Source organism: Oryctolagus cuniculus, chromosome 6 (assembly GCF_964237555.1).
Source record: "Oryctolagus cuniculus chromosome 6, mOryCun1.1, whole genome shotgun sequence".
In the NCBI taxonomy this organism is placed as follows: Eukaryota; Metazoa; Chordata; class Mammalia; order Lagomorpha; family Leporidae; genus Oryctolagus; species Oryctolagus cuniculus.
Genome location: NC_091437.1, coordinates 16289892 through 16313659, shown reverse-complemented (window position 1 = coordinate 16313659; position 23768 = coordinate 16289892).

The window sequence follows — 23768 nt, the reverse complement described above, 5'->3', positions numbered from 1 at the left end:
GATTGAACCTAGAGGAAATTATGCCAAGTGAAATAGCCAAATGCAAAATAGACAAATACTGCATGATCTCAAGTACCTGAGGAATCTAAAAACGTCAAACTCACAGAAACAGAGAGCACACCATTGCAGGGCAGGGGTTGGAGGAGGAAGAAAATATGGAGGTGCTGGTCAGAAAGTACAGACTTTAGTGATGTGTAAGTTCTTTGCCTCATTGCTCAAAGATCAACCTTTCATTGCCTCTTCTTCGCTTCACGGGTTTGCAGGTGATCTTGGGTGTCCCTTCTCTTCCAGCTGTATGACTCCAACCCCTGCCTTCATTGTCACAGGGCCTTTTCCCCACAGTGTGTCTGTGTTGTCATAGGACTCTCTTCTCATAAGCACACAATCATATTGGATGAGGAACTCGCCCTGTTCCTGTGTGACTTCTTCATCTAACCAAATTGTATCTGCAACAATCTCATTTCCAAGGTCAGATTTCCAACATGTTTCAGGGAGACATGATTTAATCCATAACATACCCAACTAGATTATTTAGGACTCTTACAATATGCAAAATCCAAATTTGTAATGGAATTGATCTACTGGCCTCTGTGTATGGAGATAACTTTTGATAGATCTATTCCAATTTCAGTGCTGTTTGCAGAATACCCATAGGCATAGTGAATCTCCATGTTAATAAAAGAAATCCTTAACTAACATATGCCCTGGGGAATGTTTTTATCAAAGTTATCTTCTTTAAATTAAATAAAAACATAAAATACAGGGAAACTTCTCTTCTGGTTACTTTCTGCTAAACTCTAGTTGGAAGTTCATCTTAAGACTTGAGTCATATCGTTAGAGGAGAATGTCTTTATGGAGTACAGAAAGTTCTGACCTGTTAGTGTGAAACATTAGAATCTACAAACACCCAAGGAAAAGTCACTCTAATATTTGAAAGCTGTATTTTTTCCATTTGAAATACTTAAGATAACGTGAATCTGAAAGACCTTGGTGCTATAAAATATTATTCCTCAAGGTCTTTTATTGATAAAACAACTTACATTGCTTTGTGTGCCTTGGTATGAAATGCTACCTTTCAATTTATTGAAACCAAAAGAGTATCTCTACCAAGGATGTAATGTCACAAAATCAAAAGAAGTCAGAATGTGTTTTCTTTTCATATAAGCATGTACCAAAAATAGTGAAGCTATAAATAGGTATGTGACAAAAAATCAAAGCTCCAAATATTATTTCCCCTTTCCACAACTTCTCTAACAGATTAACGTATTTGAAGCACAACCACACAAACTAGGGTGATAAGGAGTATCAGAGCCCTCACTACTCAAGACATCTCTAACGTGTCCCCAGCAATGCTGTAAGAAAAAAAAATAGGTTGTAACACACAGCTGATCAAGTATGGCTGCACAAAGTGATCCAACAGCATCCCCAGGATTCCACTCTCATACCCCTACTTTTCCCTCTGCTTTCTTTGGTGTTGGCACAGCTCTCCATGGGGAGACCCCTGGCAGGCATACACCACCCAAGCCCAGATCAACAGAAAGGAAGAGCTTTTCTGTAGTTTCAAGAGGAAACTCTGCAGCAGGAACATGGACCCATCCTTGATCAGTGTCCTGGAGCAAGAAAGCCCACAGTGAAGTGGCCTGAGGTCTGAGGTCAGTGCCCAATCTAGAAGAAAGGACTAGCAACATCCAAATCCCAAAAGATTGAGGAGAGACAGAGGGACTTTGCCCCACACAAATCATGAGCTGTCAACAGGGGCCCAGAGACTAACAGGGAAAAACAATCTACGTCCACTTCAACTGAGTATAAAGAATCTGAAAAGCAACCAGCACTGTGATGCACCATGTTAAGCCTCTGCTTTCAACACTGGCATCCAGCATCAGAGGACCAGTGCAAATCTCAGCTGTGCCCACTTCCAATCCAGCTTCCAGCTAATGTGCCTGGGAAAGCAGCAGAAGATGGCCCAAGTACTTGGCTCCTGCCACCCACATGGGAGACCCAGGTGTAGTTTTTGGCTCCTGACTTCAGCCATGTCCAGACCCAACCATTGTGCCCACTGGGGGAGTGAACCAGTGGATGGCTGGTCTCTGTCTCCCTCTCTGCCATTCCCTCAAATAAATAAAATAAATATTTTTTTAAAAAAAAGAAAAGAAATCCAGAGGAGGAAGATATCCACTTGTAATCCACTTGAGTTGGGTCATAAGTCTCTCCTTCCAAGTCAGTAATAAGAGCATAAAAGTAATTTTTACTTTTCCCATGGTCCATCGAAAGTAACTATACCAGGGACAGGCATTTGGTCTGGCTGACAAGCCACTGTTGGGGATACCTGCCTCCCATATCGTAGTGCTTTATTAGAATACCAGTTCCCCTCCCAATTCCAGTTTCCTGCTAATGTACACCCTAGGAGTCAGTGGGGATGGCTCAAGTAGTTGAGTTCCTGCCATCCATGTGAGAAACCTGGATTGAGTTCCCAGCTCCTGGCTTTGACCCATCCCAGTTTCAGCTGCTTGTGGGCATATGGAGAGTGAACCAGCAGATGAGGTCTCTCTCTGCCTCTCTCTCTCCCTCTCACAAAAAAGGGAGTACATCAGATGATAATTACTCTATGCTACAATATGGTTGAACCTATAAAACACTAGATAAAGCAAAGTGAGCCAGGCACAAAAGGTCACATATTATATGATTCCATTTATATCAGTGTCCAGAAAAGGTAAATCTATAGAAGCAAAAAACAGCTTGTTAGTGTTCAGGGAACAGGATAATTTGGGAAGAGAGAATGATCTCTAGAAGTTTACTTATGGGGTGATGAAAATAGTTTGGAACTTGATGCAGATCGGTGTTGAATGGCAATGAGAATATACAAACTACCACTGAATTGCCCACTTTAAAATGGGTAATTTATGTCATATGAACTTCGTTTCAGTGACAATTTTAAAAAGACTCTGAACACTGTACAAGATTTTCACTGGGTGAAAACTGTGCGCTATCCTTCCAATCACCTGCCTAAGTGTTGATGGAGGGTCAGGGACCTGACTTTACTTATTTGCTAAACTCAGACTCTGGAAGCTCCTGGATGTAAAGTTTTAGGTGATTTTACTGGACCTAGCCTCTGACCACTAGCTTGCTCCCCCTACCCCTTTCTGCCCTCTTCCTGCCTCCAGCAAATAAACACCTGGTATACATCCTACTCCCTCATTTTCTGCCTTCTGCTAAGATGGTTATGTTTCAGAGCATCAGAGCTTAGCTAACACTACATTGATAAATCCCAGTTTCACATTTTGTAAATTCCAGCAGATTCCTGACGTAAAGACCCCATAACAATCCACCCAGGGATGTATCCCACAGAAAGTCCAAGCCATTTGAGGGGTGGCTCTGGTGGATACTGCTAAAGGTTTTTATTTATTCCAAGTGTCATATCAAATTTTGAGACTGAAGTTCCTACACTTTGCACATTTATGCAAAAATTGGTTGGAAACCACAAGGAGTCACACAGTTTAAGGGAGATGGTGTGAATTTTTATCTGAATCCCGTCTCTAAGACTTCAACAGTTCAAACAAAGACAAGAGTAATTGCTGAAGACATGTTTTAGGAAGGAAAATAAATTGGTGTGGTGGGTATGAATCTCAATGAATAAATTCAGGAGTGCCAGAAATAAAATTTATTCTGTCTATAGAAAAACTTAACTTTGGTTTAGAAGGTCCGCCCCTGCCCCCGACATGACAGGGAGATTTTACATTGGGGATTCTGACCTTCCCCTAATGTTGGGTTTAAGTTCCAGGAGGTCAATGTCATGTCAGCTTCCAGGAAGGGAGTTTGCAGTCCATGCAAGCATGGCTAGGATTGCCCGCTATTCCTTAACCTGGTTCTGCTTTCTACTTCCTTGTAGGGATTACAGTGATTTTCTTCCAATTTTCTGCTCAGCTGGGAAATGGGAACAAAAGAACACGATGCTGTCCCACCTACAAGTGTGGACATTACGCCTACTCTCTGCAGTCTATGGCCTCCCCAGGACTTAGCTTGTGAGTTTGAGACACCTCCTGTCGCCACCCAAGCCCCAAATTGCTCCCTTTCTTTCAGAGCTTTTCCTACCAGGTCTGTGCTCAGAAAGCAGTGCATATTCCTCTCTCTGGAATGCACCAAACTCTCTTCTCACATCCACTTCCCGTTATGTCTCTCCACTCACCCCGTGGGCACACAGACACATACCAGGTAAGGAGGATCTTCAGGTAGAGCCAGAACCATCTAGAGACAGTAACAGCTGGAAGGCTTGGGAGGGCATGAGAGGAAATCAGTGCATATTTCAGAAACATTACATTTGCTTTGCTGCTATGAAGATCACATACTAAAATAATATTGTGGGTTTCTTACACACACACACAAATGGTCAACAAATCTTGGGCAAAAGAATAGACTTGGTTTCCAGACATTCCTACTGGTTCTTTCCTTCCTTCCTCAGCTGGGGCACTGAGCCCTTCTCCCTGGTGAGCATCCCTGTTTGCAGGCCCTGTCTGAACAGGGAGAGGCACCACCACCTACGATACCTGCACATGCGTGTACTCAAACCTTAACCTGGTTGAGATGGGTAGAATGCTCCACCTTGCAGAATACTCATGATAATGGTTTACAGCTCTTCCATATCTGTCAGACGACACATTTCTAAGGAGAATAATCTGTTCCAATGAGCGTTTTTGCCTTCACTGTTGCAGTGGCATTCGACTCTGTACCAAATTTTGATAAGGAATCTATACTGTCATGCACTATTATTAAATTTGTGTCTGTGAATTTGTGGGTGGGATTATTTGCTCCCCAACAGGATATTAAGCTTACAAAAGGCTTGAACCTTGTTTTATATTCTACTGTTAGTCCCATTATTTCATTCTGTGTACACAACATCATGCTCACCTTGTAGAAGTTGCCTCAAGAAATACTAGCTGTAGAAGATGAATGAGTAAAAATCATGTATTATTAAGGCTAAAGGAACCTGGAAAATTCACCGAGCCTTTTCTGAAAACTACATGTGGGCCAGACTCAAGCCAATGCAAACGAATGAGAATTTACTCAATTTTATAAAATTTCCAACAGAAAAATTTCTAAGCCTGTTTTCATACAATAATATCAATATGGCATTCAGTAACCTTATGTAAAACTTCCTTACCACATCCATCTTGCACACATGATAGACGAAAAACATGCTGGACTAGTATCCAAGACATCTGGATAGGCCTTGCTCAGTGCCTCACAGGAATCGAGTTGACTTTAGCAGCACATTTACCCTGGATAGATTTTTACTTGCTTCATCCATAGGACTACTGTACTTGACTAGAGCACCACTAAGCTCAACTCCATCTCCAAAATTCATTTAATTCTCATCATTTATATTTCAGAATATGCATGGAGGAAGGCTGCTGGTTTTTTTAAAAGATTTATTTACTTATTTGAAAGAGTTACAGAGAAAGAGGGAGACACACACACAGAGAGAGAGAGAGAGAGAGAGAGAGAGAGAGAGATCTTTCATCTGCTGGTTCACTCTTCAAGTGGCCTCAACAGCCAGGACTGAGCCAGGCTGAAATCAGGAGTTCCATCCCCGTCTCCTATATGGGTGGCAGAGGCTCAAGCACCTGGGCCATTTTCTGTTGCTTTTCCTAGGCCCTTAGCAGGGAATTGGATAGGAAGTGGCCCAGCCAGTACACAAACGGGCAGCTATATGGAATGCTGGTGTAATAGGTCATGGCTTTACCCACTACACCACAGCACCACCCCAGGAAAGGCTGCTTTAACAGGGGAACTATTACGGTTTGAATATAATGTGGTCCCCACACTCAGGAATTTTAATCTCCCAAATCTTGTGTTAATGGTACTAAAAGGATGGAAATGTAATCTAACCGTGATGTTTAGAGTTGAGGTTTTGGGAAAGTGAGGAGATTGGATTAGGTTATGGGGGTAGGGTCCTGTGATTGAATCCTATCCTGGTCATTTTATAAGGATGGGGGGGAGGGGAAATAGAGAATATAGATACATACCGTGTGCTGCCCTGCACCACTCTGGGACTATGTCAGCAAAAACCCCACAACCAGAGTCTAAACCGATGATGCCTACCTGATCTTGGGCTGAGAACCTCCAGAACTGTGAGCCAAAGTAAGCCTCTTTCCTTTGTAAAGTTGGGCTCCCTCAAGTTCTTTGCTACAGTAATGAAAAACTAAGTAATATAATCACTTAATCTCCTGGTATTTCTTTCCCTGCTTTTCTGCATTGAAGGGATAGAATAAAAATGCTTCATGTATTCTTCTGGAAGGACTTGAAGATTCAGTGTCTCTCCTGCCTCCCAGGAAGGAAACACTCAATTTTTGGCTGCTAATGAATCCAGGGTCAGTAAAGTCCATTTTTAAAGAGCAAGAAAATAAATGTTCAAAAGGGAGGAAGCACCTCTGATGAATACACAGAGAAAAGAGGAGGTTTCCTCCCAAAAAGAGAGCAGGGATCGTGGGCAGGGGGCAGGGGGGAGAGGTTGGTGGAGAAGCTGTAAATTTACTCTGGGAAGCTGTCCAAGAACTGAAACACAACCACGAGTAGAGAGACACTCATGGGACTCAAACCATCACTCACCAACTGCCCAGATTTCCAGTAGGCATGAACCTTGCTATATGGAGCCAGAGCCTTCCCACAGGCCTCCGATTGGCTTCTCCCAGAGAACTCTACTTTGTCTGCAGCCAATGTCTTACAACTGAGCACCCAAGGAGACAGCCACCCACCAAGGCTAGACTTTGTTCATTCCCATTGGGGTGCTCCATATGGACAGCTCCCACCCCATACACTAGGACAATGGTCAAACAGAAAAAGAAGGGGAGCTTGGGAGGAATAAAAAGACAATGAGATCACCTGGGTCAAGGAACTGAGACAGCCAGGGAACCCCAAGGGAGAGGCTCAGGCTATGTGAGCTCAAAACAGAATTTAGTATCCTCTTTAAGAAATGAATGCAACCACACAAACACAATCAGGTAAGAATGAGAACATGTTACTACCATGAGACCAGAAGCTACCACAAATCACAAGAGTTTAAAAGTTGCCTAACACTACAAATACCACAAAATCCAAGAAAAATAGCAAAATATGTTCTATTCCTATAACTCCCTGAACTACCTCTATCACCCTTGTTTTTTTTTTAAGATTTTATTTATTTATTTGAGAGGTAGAGTTACAGACAGTGAGAGGTAGAGACAGAGAGAAAGGTTTTCCTTGCGTTGGTTCACTCCCCAGATGGCCACAACAGCCAGAGCAGTGCCGATCTGAAGCCAGGAGCCAGGTGCCTCCTCCTGGTCTCCCATGCGGGTGCAGGGGCCCAAGGACTTGGGCCATCCTCTACTGCTTTCCCAGATCATAGCAGAGATCTGGAGTGGAAGAAGGGAAGCCAGGACTAGAACCGGCGCCCACATGGGATGCTGGCGCCACAGGTGGAGGATTAACCTACTGCGCCAAGGAGCCGGCCCCTATCACCCTTGTTTTCAACACTTATTGGCTGCATGTTTAATCACCTCTTCATATGAATGGTTTTATAACACTTTCTATAAAGAAAATAGGAAGATAAGTCAGTCTTTCCTTTAGTATGGTGAGTCATAGTTTTTTCTAATAGGTGAGATACTTAAAACATGATTTCCCATACCGATATCATGCCTGTTTTGTAGCACTACCAAACATTTATGCCAACAAAAATAGAAATTCTGATAAATTCTATCTTAGGCAATCCTCATCAGAAGTGAGTGTTGTTTGTAATGTTTATAATTAAACTTACTTCATCATAAAAATATTTATAATAGGAGGGTACTTTCATTTTAACTAGGCATCAGTGAGAACCTATTCGTCCCCCTAAAATTTTACATATCAGATATACCTGAAAGAATTGAAAGAAAGAACTCAGGTAGATATTTGTACATCCACATTCACAGCAACATTATTCACAACTACTAAAATCGGAAGCAACCCAAGTACAAATTAACAGATTATTGGACAAACAAAACATGGCATATACAAACAATGGGAAATTATTCAGCCTTAAAAATAAAGGGAACTCCAACACATGTGATAACATGTATGAATCTTGAGGACATTATGCCATATGAAATATACCAGTCACAAAAAGGCAAATAAATTGTGTGATTCCACTTATATGAGATACCAACTTCACAGAGTCAGAAAGTAGACAGGACCCGGGAGAAAGAGAAATGAATCACTGTTTAAAGCGAACAGGTTTCAGTTTTGCAAGATGAAGAGTTCTGTGGATGGAAGGCAGTGATGGTTGCACAACTTTATGAATGCATTTAATGCTACTGAACTGCACATTTTAAAATGGTTAAGATGGTAAACTTTATGGTATGTCTGCTTTACAATAATTTTTAAAAATAAAACTGTCACAATCAGATGAGGAGGAGAATGTTTCAGGGTAATTTCTGGCTCTGCATATTGCACACCCCATGTCCCTCCCCGGCTCAGGTTCATCCAGGACTGGACGCTGAAAGGCAACCTGCACATCACTGCTCAATGCTGGACTTGCACTTTCACATCATGATGCCAGAGTGCACAGCAGGAGTATTCCAGGACGTCTTTCCTGCACCACATAACTGGGAACAATTTAACTACACCTGGAGGTGGTTGTGATCCTTTTAACTGTGTCCCACTAAATGTAAACAAAAGGCATGCAGTGCCCCGCTTCCTCCTGCTGGGATCCCAGAGATGCCTCCAGTCATTCCACCACCATCTAACACAAGGGAAAGCATGACACAGTAATGGCACTGACCTGAACTGACTGTGGTCAAAATGTATTAATTACTCAAAGGTTACAAAATCAGCAGAACAAGTGAACATCCGTCTAGCACTTGTTGTGGAATATTGGAAGGGGCTCATGCAGGAACAGGACTGAAGGTCAGCTTTGCTGGCTTCTCAGTAAATCCACCTCTAACACCCACTTTGCTATGAAATCCTTTCTATTCCTGGATCACTCCCACTTGTTTTGTTCTCACATGATATGTGAACTGCCCGGTCAAAAGTTCTTTGTACAATAAGCCTTTTGGATAGCCATTGTAGATCACTTTTTATATTCTCTCCAAATATTCCTGGTCTTTTAACTTGTGTTTGCAGCTATTGTTTTTCAAATATTTTATCATGCCTTTATCTGAGTCATCTATCACAGGTGGTGAATGACTTGAAAATAAGAAATATTTCTGTCATGAAACTCAGTGGACTATTGCAGGCAATCACATGCCTGATAAATATAGTTGGACAGGGTGGAGAGTTTATGTGTTTGAGGTGGGCAGGAGGGAGAGGAGTACTCTCAAAGCTGCCCAAGTTGTCCAAATCCATCTTCAGACACAGAACACTGCCCAAGGTTTTGAAATTTTATTTTATACTGTTTTTGTGTTTACTTTAAACGTTATATACACCTGCCTGTACAAGGGAGAACTTGAGTACAACTGCGAATAGCCAAGACCTAAATAAAAGGCACTTAGCTAGGACCAATTTCTTTCTCATAAGTTAAGTCTAACAGAGAGCACTCCCAGGGTGGTATGATAGCTCTTCATTGTCACCAGCAACCCTGGCTCCTTTCAGCCCTCTGCCATACTCGTGGCCCTTTTTCTCCCCCTTACGAGATGGTAGCTGGAGCACCAGCCTTTTGTAGGCCATCATATCTGCAATCCTAGCAGGAGGAAGCACAGAACAGACACAAGAAGAAAAGCTATGCCTCTTAAGAGAGTTCCTGCCATTGCTGCTATCTTCTGCATCCATCTTGGCCAGCCCTAGCTTCACAGAGTAAGTTGAAAAGGAAATTTAGAAGCATGATCTTTGGCAGCATACTTGTCTACTCAAAAGGAAAATCAGTATTCTGATGCCACAGAGGAGGCTGGACATGGGTAAGTGACCACCATTGCTGCAATACCTCAGGCTGCCTTGGTCCTGAGCAAACTTAGATAAGAGCCAGGGGCTGCCCCTGTTGGCCTTTCCCCCTGCTACCTCCACTTAGAAACCAATATCTCCAGCTTCCAGAAAAGATCCAGACACTCACTCATATTTGGTGAGAAATGGTGAGAAATTTTAAATGCTACCTTCCCAGGAAATTTGGGTTTAAAGCAGGAGCATAACCTTGTTTTAGACAAATAATATCACCTTCATACAAACTCAAATATTAGTAAGTAAGATGCTTAAAGCTGAGTTTGGGCCAAAAAAGTGTTGGGGGGGCGTTGTAGAGGGGTTTCTCTTGTTCCAAAAAAGCAGATTATACCAGGCAGGGTTTCTGCTTTGCTGCAGCTTCCTGTTTTGAATGTGCCTGTTTGGATTTCAGGCCATCTTTAAGCATTAATGCTGTACGTTACCCATCATGAATCCCAATGCTTTTTTTCTTTTTTATTTGCACATAGCTCATCATTCCCCTGATTAAAAGTGTGCAGTGTAATGTGTGTGCATTTTCTTCTCTCCCAAATGAGTGAAAGCCTTCTTAGCACTAATATTAATTGGGCATTAGTGCCGGGGGTTTTTTATTGGCTCTCTAGCACTCACACAGCAGTCAAGGAGGCATGTCACCCAAGGGTTTACATTGTGTGTCGAGGTTACTTGGTCACAGGCCTGCGCCAGCATACACTGATGCAGGCTGTGAGAGATGAGGGTTGACTTTGTAGCCCACTGAGTCCGTCAAGTGGGCATTAAGCAGAAAATGAGGTTACATTTCCCATGCTGCCATAAAACATAGGCTATAAAAAGGGATACAATTGCCTCTGAATTACTGTTGCTTCGTTTCGTGCACGATGGGGTCTTCAGGCAAATATTTCTGCAAACAGAAAGGACGGTGATAACTGCTGTTTGTACAGCTTGTTCTGCTTTATAAAGCGTTTTCACATTTACTGTAAGCGCCTGACCCAGCTGCTATTGGCTGCTAGGCAGCAGGGACCTTAGTCCTGTAGCTCTGAGACAGCCTCTAGGAGGCAGCTTTTGATCTCCCTCGCCTCTAGAACAGATACTGACAGCTTTAATGATGTCCTGAATCACAGGTTTCTAGAAGCTCTTGCTCTTGCTTCTAGAAACTGACCCTTCCCTGATCTTTCCGTCCTCTGAAATAATGCAGTTCCCTCTGAAGCCAAGAGCTCTTCATCAAGGCAAGTCGGAAAGGGGTCCAGGGTTACAGACTGGAAAGCTGTATTGGAGGCAATGGCTAACTCTTTCCCTCTGCCCCGTTTCCTCTCCTGTTCTCCCTCCACGGAAGCCTGACTCAAGACCCCACCTAGACCACCAAATGTCATCGATACATCAGTCAGTGAGCTCAGAGGTGATGGACAACCCAATTATCAAGACCAATCAGCCAGATCACCTTAGAAAGGGACAAACTCAATCTTCTAAAAGCAGCAAAGGGACCAGGCATTTGGATTCCCAAAGACAATAGACAGTCAAGGTCGTGGCTAATAGGACCCTGTTCCATCCCACCTCCCCTCCCATCTTCTGAACATTTCACTGTTCAGGCTTTAAAAACATTCAAGCATCACCCAGAGAAATAGAAAGAAATTATCAATTAGCTTCCAATCACATGAGCTAATGCTGAATGTTTTTCAACCCTTTCTCACCCAAAATCTCCCTACAGAGTGTCCCACACTCTGTCACTGCTTCCTCACTTACTATCAGTTGTCAGTCTACCGAAATCTGGTTTATTACCATCATTGCTCTCCAAGTACACTCATGCTAATCTACAATTGCTTCCTGCCGACAAGCCTAGAGGACATGTTCCAATCTTTTTATTGCAAGACCTCAATAGGGAATCTTATTTGGCATGGTGAAATTTCTACTCCTCAAGCTGTTGTGAGGTTGGACTCTTCCAGCCTTCTCACACCTCCCCATGCTTTGCTCTGACATCTTCCTAAGCCCCTTTCTTTGTCCTGCACTTCTTCCTCTCCATAGCTCCCTGGTTAATTCATTCTTCCCTTTGCTTTCAGCTATTCGGTATGTGCTCATGCTTCCTTCAGCTGCCTTCTCTGAGCTTCAGATCCCAATGTCTTATTTAGAAAAGGCGGCCTTGGGGCTGGCAGTTAGCCGAGTAGTGAATATGCCTGTATCACACACCAGAGTACCTGGGTTCAATACTGGCTGGGTTCAAGCCTGGCTCTGGCTCCTGACTTCAGTTTCCTGCTAATGCAGACCTTAGGAGGCAGTGGTGATGGTTCAAGTAGTTGGGTTCCTGCCACACACGGGGGAGACTGGGATTAAGTTCCTGGTCCCTGGCTTTCGTCCTTGTCCTGCAGGCATCTGGGGAGCCAGTCAGCAGATGGGAGTGTTCTCTCTCTCCCTGCCTCAAAAATAAAGGTCAGAAATAAAACAAAAGAACATCTCCAATAAGTTTTCATAAAATTAAACCATGGTCTTTCCTCAAACCACCTTCCTTCACTACTCCATTTTTCATTGATATTTCTACAATCTACTTACCCACTGCCTGTGGGACTTTAGTTCATAACTCTGTCACCTCCTGTTGAACACATGTCACATCTCCTAACTGATCTCCATACTTGTTTATCTTCCTACCAGAGAGCCTTATTTAAGATGAAAATCTAAGCAACAGGATAAATCCTGGCAACTTCTCTCTTTCACTTTGGCTACTATGTTCTTTGCACTCCAGCAAAGTAGAGCCTCTGACAGCACCCAGGACAGACTGCTGTCTATTCCCCTACATGCTGGCCCCTTTGCTAGGAGTGCTTTGCCCACACCTCCCTCCCTCCCGCTCCTTCACCAAGTTAAACAACACCCAAGCTTCAAAACTGATCAGAAGCAACTTCCGCTAGGAAGCCACACTTGACACTCCAGGTGCATTAGTTACCTTTCTCTGGCACCCTCGTACTGTCCCCTGCATAATCCTACCCAGAATTTGATCATTTTAAAAATTGTTTATCCACATAAATGAATTCACTAAGAAGCCCATGAAGCTTCAGAGCCTTCGTTCACACCTCTTCCAAGGCCTTCATCTAAACATGTATTCCTAATTGCACATTCTTTTACTTAATAGGAGCCCCCAAATTTGTATAAGATTCAGGTCCCACAAAACCTGGACCCATATCCTTTTGGGTCTATGTATCATATCTTCCAGTAAATGAATTCTACATGAGCAGAGCCTTTGTCTTTTTTTTTTTTTTTTTTTTTTTACAGGCGGAGTGGACAGTGAGAGAGAGAGAGAGACAGAGAGAAAGGTCTTCCTTTGCCATTGGTTCACCCTCCAATGGCCGCCGCGGCCGGCGCACTGTGCTGATCCAATGGCAGGAGCCAGGTACTTATCCTGGTCTTCCATGGGGTACAGGGCCCAAGCACTTGGGCCATCCTCCACTGCACTCCCTGGCCACAGCAGAGAGCTGGCCTGGAAGAGGGGCAACTGGGACAGAATCCAGTGCCCCAACCGGGACTAGAACCCGGTGTGCTGGCGCCGCTAGGTGGAGGATTAGCCTAGTGAGCCACGGCACCAGCCCACAGCAGAGACTTTGTCTTACATACCTTTGCATCAGTTACACTTAGTACTTAACTGTTGGTTATGGACTGGATGGATAACCCAGAAATATAGTGCAAGATTGAGAAGAAAGACAAAACCAGCATGGGTGCAGGCTGAAGCACCGTGTGGAAACAGAAGTCCAGACCCAGGAGTGCTCTAGTTCCTCACCCCAAGGAAGGGGCATTATCCAGGCCACCAAGGATGAGAAGCCATCTAGACAAACATGGCCTGGAACGTGCAAATGAACAGTGGCAGGCAGAACAATGGACACGGTCCAAGTCCAGGCCAATGGCCACGAAACAGAGGAGCAAGACAAAGCAAGCAGAAAGACAGAAACACAGCAGGAACATCAAGCAAGCACTTCCTGTTCAGCTCTCCTATGGTTATTCAGCTACAGAAACCACCCCCAGAACGGCAGCCCAGGGTGGGCAGGGATTCAGAGTGCCCAAGCAAGTGATGGGACAGAGAGGAGACAAAGGATTCTGACTGCCAATGGTTTTCCCACTTGGACTGGTGTCCAGGGGATGTTACTTTCCAAACCTGAACACCTACTGAAACTGAAATGTTGAGAACACTGCTGAATTCACAAAGCTCTCATTTTTTTTTTAAAAAAGAGAGAGGATAAAAAATCAGTCTTGAGATATTTCTTTAAAGATTTGCTTTCAATGATGTGACAATAAATGTTAAGTTGGAGTATGAAATCAGGACAGCAGTTATGTAAGGAAGGCAAAAATTGCTTCATTAAAATGCATGGAGGGAGAAGCGATGGATTATAGTATAGATCATGCCAGAGATGAGCAGATTACTGAGCGCCAGGCACACAAGGGAGACAGATTAATGAAAAATAAATAAAGGCGTTTCAGAAAAGCAGCATGAAGCTCAACACTGGTTGGCTGCGTGTCACAGAATGCAAGCCCAAAGGTGTGTGGAAAATCATTTCTTTTCATTTGGAACATTCATTTGAAAGTTAATGCTGTTTGCTCCTTTTCTTATTTCTTCATTTTGTTTATCTTTTAGATAATTAGAGATAATTTTCAAAAACAGGAAAGATCAACATGGGAATACCTAGTACAAACTGCTTACCTTGGATAATATCGAGGGTAGGAAGCAATTTTCTTAATGGTATGGATTATCACTGAAAATCAAAAACACAGCAAGTGATTCTTCTCGTCATGACCTAACTGTGCCTTTTGCCTGAAAACTTCATGGGTGTTATTTTGAAGGGTAGGCCACCCAAAGTAGTAGGAGGAGAATAGAATTTGCAGTTCAACAACTCAGGGTTCAAAAAAACAACTCTAGCCAACACTCCAAAAGGCACAAGGACAAATCACCACATGTGTTTGAGCTTCCATTTTTGGCAATAAAAAAATTACACTTGCCTTTATAAACTCAGAGTTTTCAGTGCATCCCAAATAATAGGAGAAGAAACCATTTTTAATAAGCTAAACAAACATAAATTGTGACCAATCTGTAACAACTCCCTCAGGTCTTAGCTGGGCTCAAGTTTCTCACAAGCACTCTAGCTGATGAAGAAGCACGCAGCAATCACCTGCAAATCACACCTGCCACTTACAGGCGTCGACACTGACCATGAAAGACAGGTGGTGACTGTTTCTTAAGAACGGTATTAGTTTCATTTCTTTAATCATTTTAAATTAATCTTAAAAGGTCTACAATGTATAGGGTTAAACAAGTCATCTTTGAATATCCATGTGCTTAGAGGCTTAAAACTTTTAAGGTAAGTAAATCAGCTGAACTGTAACGTGAGAACTGACAAACTGTGGGGAAATGGTAAGAGCCAAAAACTGGAAATAACACTGGGACACCAAACAATGGAAACAAAAATGGAGCTCTGTGAGGACTCTCAGCACTGGAGCTGCCCCACCTGAGAGCAGGGGCCTCTTGCCCAGAAGGGACTCTGTGAGGGCAGAGGGTAACAGCACTTGGTCTTGAGCCCACACCCGATACTCACCATGTACCTCCATTCTCCATTCTAACTTTGCCCGATGCCATCCCCTCTGCAGGTCTCAGTGGCTTCCCTGCTGTTATAATTCACCCTGTTATTCCTGAGAGATCTGAGCCACTGCCAATCCCACCCTTTTCAGGCCAGAGTTGCTGCCTGTGTCTGTTTACAGGGATAACTAAGCAAGGAAGTCCTGAGAGGGGCCTATACAAACTGTCTGGGTCCTCCCTTGGCTCAAAGCAGCTCTGCCTCTACCTATAGACTCAAAGCTGCCCCTCCCAAGATGGTGACCTCTTTGCCTCCTGGCTTCTACACACAGGGAATCCAAACTGCCAAGAGCAACAGTGGTCCCCAAATATTACTGACCATTTTCTTGGATCACCCTTGGTACCACCCGTGTCCCTTTGGGTCCTCCAAAAAGTGGACAGCAAGACAAGCGATGCATTGTTGGCGGGGGGGGGGGGGGGGGGCGTGCCTGTTCAGTGCGATCCTTGATGTGTCTCCTGACAACAGTGTGCCTCCTCTAGGGACCAGGATTCCTTACCTTGCAAAATCCAGAGCTGCGAGCCGTTGACAGTAATGGTAAACAGTAACGTTCCTGCTTTTGCCATTTGGCTCCAGGATCTATGTATTCCTGTTAGGAAAGTAAAGCCATATACAGGCTGCTGGTTCAGTGCATGCAATGCATCTGGAATAATGGCATCTTTCTCTTGCAGAATTTCACCTCCAAGCCAGCACTTCAGGTGGCCATGAGCTTTCCATGTCGGTTGGGCCCAATTCCTTTCAGAGGGCACCAATTGTGACATGACCATAAGTCATAGGCTGTATCCTTCAATTCCTTCGCTCCAAAGGTGATCCCCAAGTAGATGCTGTCTTGTGCAGGATTCCATTCCTGTGTGTCACACATTCTAGAAGCCCCAGGAGCATATTGCTGGTGCAGGCCTTGGTGGAATGAAAGACATAATGAGGAACAGGTGCAATAAGTACCCCTGAGAAGAGGAACCACTGGGAGCTCCAGGGCAGAAAAGGCCCAGTGTAGCCACAGCTGGTCTCATTGAAGAACAGTGCTGCATTCAGGTGTTCAGTATTGATCTTTATCCCAGCCATTTGGATATTCAAGGGAGACAGTAGTTAGGTAAACCTTAGTCATGAAAATAGGCTCGAAATCTTCTCATACCAGCTATGTTCTTGAGCTACTCCTGGTACCACCTGTGTCAGAAATAGACACCAAGACAGGAGATTTATTGGAGGATATGCCTGTGAAAGATGAGGTGCGAAGAAACAGGAATAAGTAGAGACCCTTCCAAAATTGATGCGTGTCTGACACCTATGAGAGAGGATGGGGTAGGAAGAGCTTCCAACTGCAGTGCAGCTGACACTCTCAGCCAGACCAACATGCAGACCCCAAGCAGAATGAGAGGACCCAGTATCCACAAGCTCTGATAACTCACCAGCCCAGGGAAAGAGTGACCTCCACGTGATTTGCCAGGAAGGTATGTGTCACACCAGCTTACAGCTATCATTAATCATCAATAAGAAAGGCTACAGTGAGTTTTATTTTCCTGATGAAGGAGTTAGAAACCAATGGCAGTAAATCTACAGGAACCACTTCAGTCAAACGTGGGAGAAGAATCTCAAATCTGTACATTTTCCATTTTTTAGACATTGTTTTCTCTTCCTGTGTTATATGTATGTTGTATTTATTCCAAGTTAAATATTAGGAGAGGGGAATAAAGCAGGAATTTACTAAAGAAACAACCACACAGGACTTACCCTACATTTTAACCCTCTCAGATAGCTTTCTTCCCTATTTAGTAACACCCTTTCTTGTACTTGAAAGAATATATAAAAGTAGTTATATGCTTCTGGTAGAATCACAGGTGTGGTCATGTGAAGACTGTGTTCACATGACAAAAAACTGAGCAGATGATTTATCCACATTATCTAATCAATATAGGCAGACGTTCTGGCAAAGTCAAGCTTTAAAGAGTGGATCTTGCTCTTTTTAAGTGAAAATACCTGGATTAGAGGAAACCTTTTATCTCAGCTAATAAACCAGATAACCTATCTCATTTGTGCTGCTTTTGCCTAGTAAACATTGATCTCTTCTTTTTCCAAATTCTTTGAGAACTTAAGTCTTACCTTTCATTCAAAACACTCATTTGTGCTAGTAGCAATTTACAACAGCAATGCTACCTTTTACTACCATATTCTACATCCCAGGGGCTATGTTAAGACTGGAAAATACAAAAATTAAGAGGCACCCTATACACGATGAACTCACAGTCTAAATGGTAAGAGAGGTGTGTAAGCCTATAATTTTAGGATTACTACTGAGAAATGGACAAAGTACCCTGAGACCAGACAGTGAGTACGTGAATGAACAATCCTATATGGTCTTTCTGTTGAATGGCATGTTGTCAGAGCTTTGAAAAGAAATCCCACACTTCTATTCCTGAACCTGTAGTAAACAAAGAATCTGGCACACATTGAATATATACAGTAGGCATTATTAGTGACTCCTCCTGTTTGCTCCTTCCACCAATATTGCCAGGTTTCATCTCAGCTGTCCAACTCCATCAGTAATAACCATAATAGTAGTGATAGCTGGTGCTGTGGCTCAATAGGCTAATCCTCTGCCTAGCGGCGCCAGCACACCGGGTTCTAGTCCCAGTCGGGGTACCGGATTCTGTCCCAGTTGCCCCTCTTCCAGGCCAGCTCTCTGTTGTGGCCAGGGAGTGCAGTGGAGGATGGCCCAAGTGCTTGGGCCCTGCACGTGCATGGGAGACCAGGAGAAGCACCTGGCTCCTGCCATCGGATCAGCGCAGTGCGCTGGCCGCGGCAGCCATTGGAGGGTGAACCAATGGCAAAAGGAAGACCTTTCTCTCTGTCTCTCTCTCTCACTGTTCCACTCTGCCTGTAAAAAAAAATAGTAGTGATAAAGAACCAAGAGATATTATATTTAATTTTGCAGGAAAAAAAAAAGCATTGAGTATGACAAGGATCTACATAAGGTAGGACCAGAGTGTCCTGGCAGGTCAAAACCAGGTGCCTTGGGTCCCGTAGAGGCCTCCTGGCCAGGTCACCAAAGGCAATCCCAGCCTTCTGATTGGCCCCTGAGAACCACATGTTTGACTCCTTTTTTCCATTCCCCTCCCACTTGTGGAGGTCTCTACAGGAAGGAGGAGGATTAGGATTGTGCTCTTGACATCACTTATGATGTGTCTGATGTGGCTGATAGGATCCTAGTGGAGACTTCTGTTGCTCATACAAGTCAGTAGTTTGAAAAGACAATGGGGCTGAAGACATGAGCATGTATTTTGAAGCCTTCAGTCAATAGAAGGTCTTGACTCATGGAAACAGGAGTAAGGGGGCCGCTACTGTGGCGCATCTGGTCAAAGCCCCAGACTGAAGTGCCAGCATTCCATATGGGCGCCTGTTTGAGACCCAGCTGCTCGACTTTCAATCCAGCTCCTTGCTAATGTGCCTGGGAAATCAGTAGAAGATGGTGCAAGTGCTTGGGCCCCTGCACCCATGTGGGAGACCTGGAAGAAGCTCCTCGCTCCTGAATTTGCATTGGCTCAGCTCTAGCCGTTGTGGTCATTTGGGCAGTGAACCAGCAAATGGAAGACCTCTCTCTCTGGCTGTACCTCTGTCTGTAACTGTCTTTCAAATAAATAAAATAAATCTTAAGAAAAGAAATAGGAATGAGAACAGATAGAAAAGAGACCCAAAGCCTGTGCTGTGGGACCCACCAATGTTTCAAGGCACTGAACAAAAAGATGGTTGAACAAAGGAGATTGGGGAATATGAGTCAGTGAAGCAGAAGAATATGAGGGCCTGAAAAACCAGTGAGGTGAACAATGCAGGGAGGAGGTAATCTCAGTTGAATCACAGATTGCTGAGAAATCAAGTAAAGCTGCAGAATGACTTTAGAAAACTCCAGTGCATCTAGTAACCTAGAGATCATGGTGACCTTGACAAGTGCAATGTTAGAGGCCTGAACACTGAGCAGGAGATGTAGGGGGTCCTTCAATGTGCATGTTGACCTTTTATATTATCTTCCCCTTGACCTTTCAATTTTTTTTAACCTGGGTCCCTGTACATCATTAGTAGGGAAGATATGAAAGAGAGTGGAGAACTTGAAATCAATTTGCCACTATTAGCAACAAAAATCCCAATTTTCATTTATGAAATATTTCTGTAAGATAATATAGTCAGCTTTGATGGGATCAGTTACCCCCAAAGAGACATAATAAACCTCAATAGGTTGTATTTCTGAACCAAAGCTCTGTCTACAAGGGCTTTTTTTCTGGAGTAATGAACTTAAGTCACAATGTTTTATATTTACATATGTGATGAAAATAGCAGAGGCTGGTGCATTGTGGTACATCAAGTTAAGCCACTGCTTGACTCATAGAATGGTGGATGTCCTAAATAGCACTCTGGCCTCAGAATTAGCCCTTAAGGCATTCGGATCCGGCTGAAAAGCCCATGAGAGTATTTCAGGCATGGAAAGCCAAGACACTCTGGCAAAAAAAAAAAAAAAAAAAAAAAAAACAAAAAAACAAAACAAAAAAAAAACAAACCTAAATGAAAGATCTCTGCAAGTGAGATCCCAGTGGAAAGAACAGGTCATCAAAGAAGGAGGTACCTTTCTCTGAAGGGAGGAGAGAACTTCCACTTTGACTATGACCTTGTCTAAATATGATCAGAGTCGGTGAACTCAAAAGGCTTCCATAGCCTTGGCAACTCATGACAAGAGCCTAGGGTGATTACTGATGTCATAAACAAGAGTGTCAATTTGTTAAGTCAACAACAGGAGTCACTGTGCACTTACTCCTCATGTAGGATCTTTGTACTTAATGTGAGTACATTGTGATTTAATGCTATAACTAGTACTCAAACAGTATTTTTCACTTTGTGTTTCTATGTGGGTGCAAACTGTTGAAATCTTTACTCAATATATGCTAAACGGATCTTCTGTATATAAAGAGAATATAAAATGAATCTTGATATGAATGGAAGGGGAGAGGGAGCGGGAAAGGGGAGGGCTGTGGGTGGGAGGGAAGTTATTGGGGGGGAGCCATTGTAATCCATAAGCTGTACTTCAGAAATTTATATTCATTAAATGAAAGTTAAAAAATAAATAAATAAATAAAATTCATTCAAAAAAAAAGTTAAGCCACTGCTTGCAATGCTGAAATCCCATATTAGAGGGCTGATTTGGGTCCCAGTTTCTTGGCTTCTGATCCAGCTTCCTGCTAATTCACCTGGGAAAGTAGCAGAGGATGGCCCAAATACTTGGGTGGGCCCCTGCTATCTACATGGGAGATCAGCATGGAGTCCCTTACTCCTGGTTTTAGCCTAGCCCAAACCTGGCTGTTAAGGAAGTTTGGAAAGTGAAGCAACAGATGGAAGGCTCTCTCTCGCTCTCTCTCTCTCTCTCGCTTCCCCATCTGTCACTCAAATACATAAATTAATGAATGCTTTTAAAACTAAAATAGCTTGAAGTTCACAGATAAAGAAGTACCAGGCTTGCAAAAGTTTAAGTGCAGGTTTTGTTTTTCATTGACATCCAGTCAAAACAGAAATCTTTAACAAAAATAAAAAAAAAAAAGAAAGAAAGAAAATACCAGTTACTTAAAATCATGAATGTTCAGGAAAATCTCAGGCATAGGAGATCTCTACATAGGGCTCACCCTCTTGCCTTTAGGCAGAATTATATCTAAATCTTTGTGAACATTTAACAGTGAATACTGGTCTTTAACCTACCATTATTTAGTGAAATGGTTAGAATGTTAAAGGTGCACAAAGGTACTTCAAAAAGTTCATGGAGGGCATGTTTGTGGTATAGCAAGTTAAGCCACTGCTTGAAAAGCCATGTCAAAGCGCCTCGTTTGAGTCCTACCTACTCTTCCTCCAATCCTGCTTCCTGCTAATGTGCTTGAGATGCAGCAGGAGATGGCCCAAGTACTTAGGTCACCGCCATCCATGTAGGAGACCTGCACGGAGTTCCAGACTCCTCAGTTCAGCCTAGTCCACTTCTGGCTATTGCAGACATGTGGGGAGTAACCAGAGGATCAGCAGGCAGAAGATCTCTCTCTCCCCACCTCTTTCTGTTGCTCTTCCTCTGTAACTCTACCTTTCAAAATAAATAATAAAATAATTTTAAGTTCATAAAATGGAATTAAAATATGTTTGCTTTGTGCAAAATAATTTGAAATCCATGCATAGTTTTTTCAAAATATACATTTCCCATGCACTTTAAAAAAAAAAGATTTATTTACATATTTGAAAGGCAGAGTTACAGAGAGGCAGAGGCAGAGAGAGTGGTCTTCCATCTGCTGATTCACTCCCCAGATGGCAGCAACGTTCCCAGCTGTGCTGATATGAAGCCAGGAACCAGGAGCTTCTTCCGGGTTTCCCATGCGGGTACAGGGGCCCAAGGACTTGGGTCATCTTCTACTGCTTTCCCAGGACATAGCAGAGAGCTGGAGTGGAAGTGGAGCAGCCGGGACATGAACTGGTGCCCATATGGGATGCCAGCACTGGAGGCACTGCAGGCAGAGGCTTTACCATGCACGCACTTCTCAAAAACCCCTTGTATTCATGGATTTCATTTTTTGAGCCAAAATTAACTTCTTTTAACTCTACTTTCCATGGCCTTTTTGAAACGCTCTTGTGTATGGAGCAGTGTCCTTGATCAGGATTTTCCTCGGTCACCAATCACATTGAACACTCAGGAATCCCTAGCTTAATTCTCCTACAGGTTTCTGGGTATGTGAAGTTGGACTCTTGGTGAATCTACAAATAAATGATTAAATGTTGGCTTTATTTTATTACTATGTGTTCCAATGAAATCCAGCCTCTATTCTTGAGTTTTAACCCATCTCTCACTCTATCCTTTGCATCACAATGCACTGCTTGTGCACTTATTCCTTCAGTGGGCTTGGCAGATGGAGAGGGATGACAGTCGCTCACATCTGGATGACATGATGCTCTTTTGAACACCATCCAGCTGTTCTGGGAGTGAAAGCATTGCTATTCCAGTGATTTGTCTCCGTTAGTTCTTTTCTTCAGCCCAACAGTCATTTTCACCTCCTTTGTCTAACATCATTCAATCCAATGGGATATGAAATTCTAGGGGAAATTTCGCAGTGGCTTGATATTTTTTCATTTCTTGTAAGTTCAGTTTCTCTTAATAACTGTAAATGTTGCTTTTTTAAAAAAATCCTTAGGGCCACCACTGTGGCATGGTAGGTTAAACCTCCACCTGTGGCTCTGGCATCCCATATGGGTACCAGTTCAAGTACCAGTTGCTCCACTTCTGATCCAGCTCCCTGCTAATGGCCTGGGAAGACAGTAGAGGATGGACCAAGTGCTTGGGCCCCTGCACCCACGTGGGAGACCTGAAAGAAGCTCCTGGTTCCTGGCTCCTGGCTTTGGATGAAACTAGCTTCAGCCATTGTGGTCATTGTGGGGAGTGCAACAGTGGATGGAAGACCCTTTTTTCTGTCTCTTCCTCTCTATGTCTATAACTCTGCCTCTCAAATAAATAAATAAATCTTTAAAAAGAAAGAAAGAAATTTCTCTTAAAAATAGCACTACCCTAGAGGAATACTGCCTTTCAAAATGTCCTTCCCAGCAAACATATTATTTTTCACTTAGAGATAGAATTTTCATGTTTGTTTTCCTCTTCAGTACACTACTTTCCAGAATTCCCTTATCTCTTCCCCATAATTAGAGACAAAAACCACCGGAACTACATCATCAGAGAGGAAAAAAGCCAGAGGAGCACACGGCATGTTTTGTAGGAAAATATCCATAGTTTACATAATCAAATAAGAAGTTATATCTCACATTAAAAAAAAAAAAACAGAAGCAAAAATATTGGAAGGCTTGCTTCCTCAAAAGGCATTCATGGGGGTGGCCATGTGGCACAGTGGGTAAAGCCGCCACCTGCAGTGCCGGCGTCCCATATGGGCACTGGTTTGTGTCCCGGCTGCTCCACTTCCAATCCAGCTCTCTGCTATGTCCTGGGAAAGCAGTAGAAGATGGCCCAAGTCCTTGGGCCCCTACTCCTGAGTGGGAGACCTGGAAGAAGCTCCTGGTTCTTGGCTTCAAATCAGCATAGCTCTGGCCGTTGCAGCCATCTAGGGTGTGAATCAGCAGATGGAAGACCTCTCTCTGTGCCTCTGCCTCTCTGTAACACTGCCTTTCAAATAAATAAATACTTTTTTTGAAAAGGCATTTGTGTATTCAGCAGTCCCTTAAAGAACAGCCACTCTATGCATATACATGGTC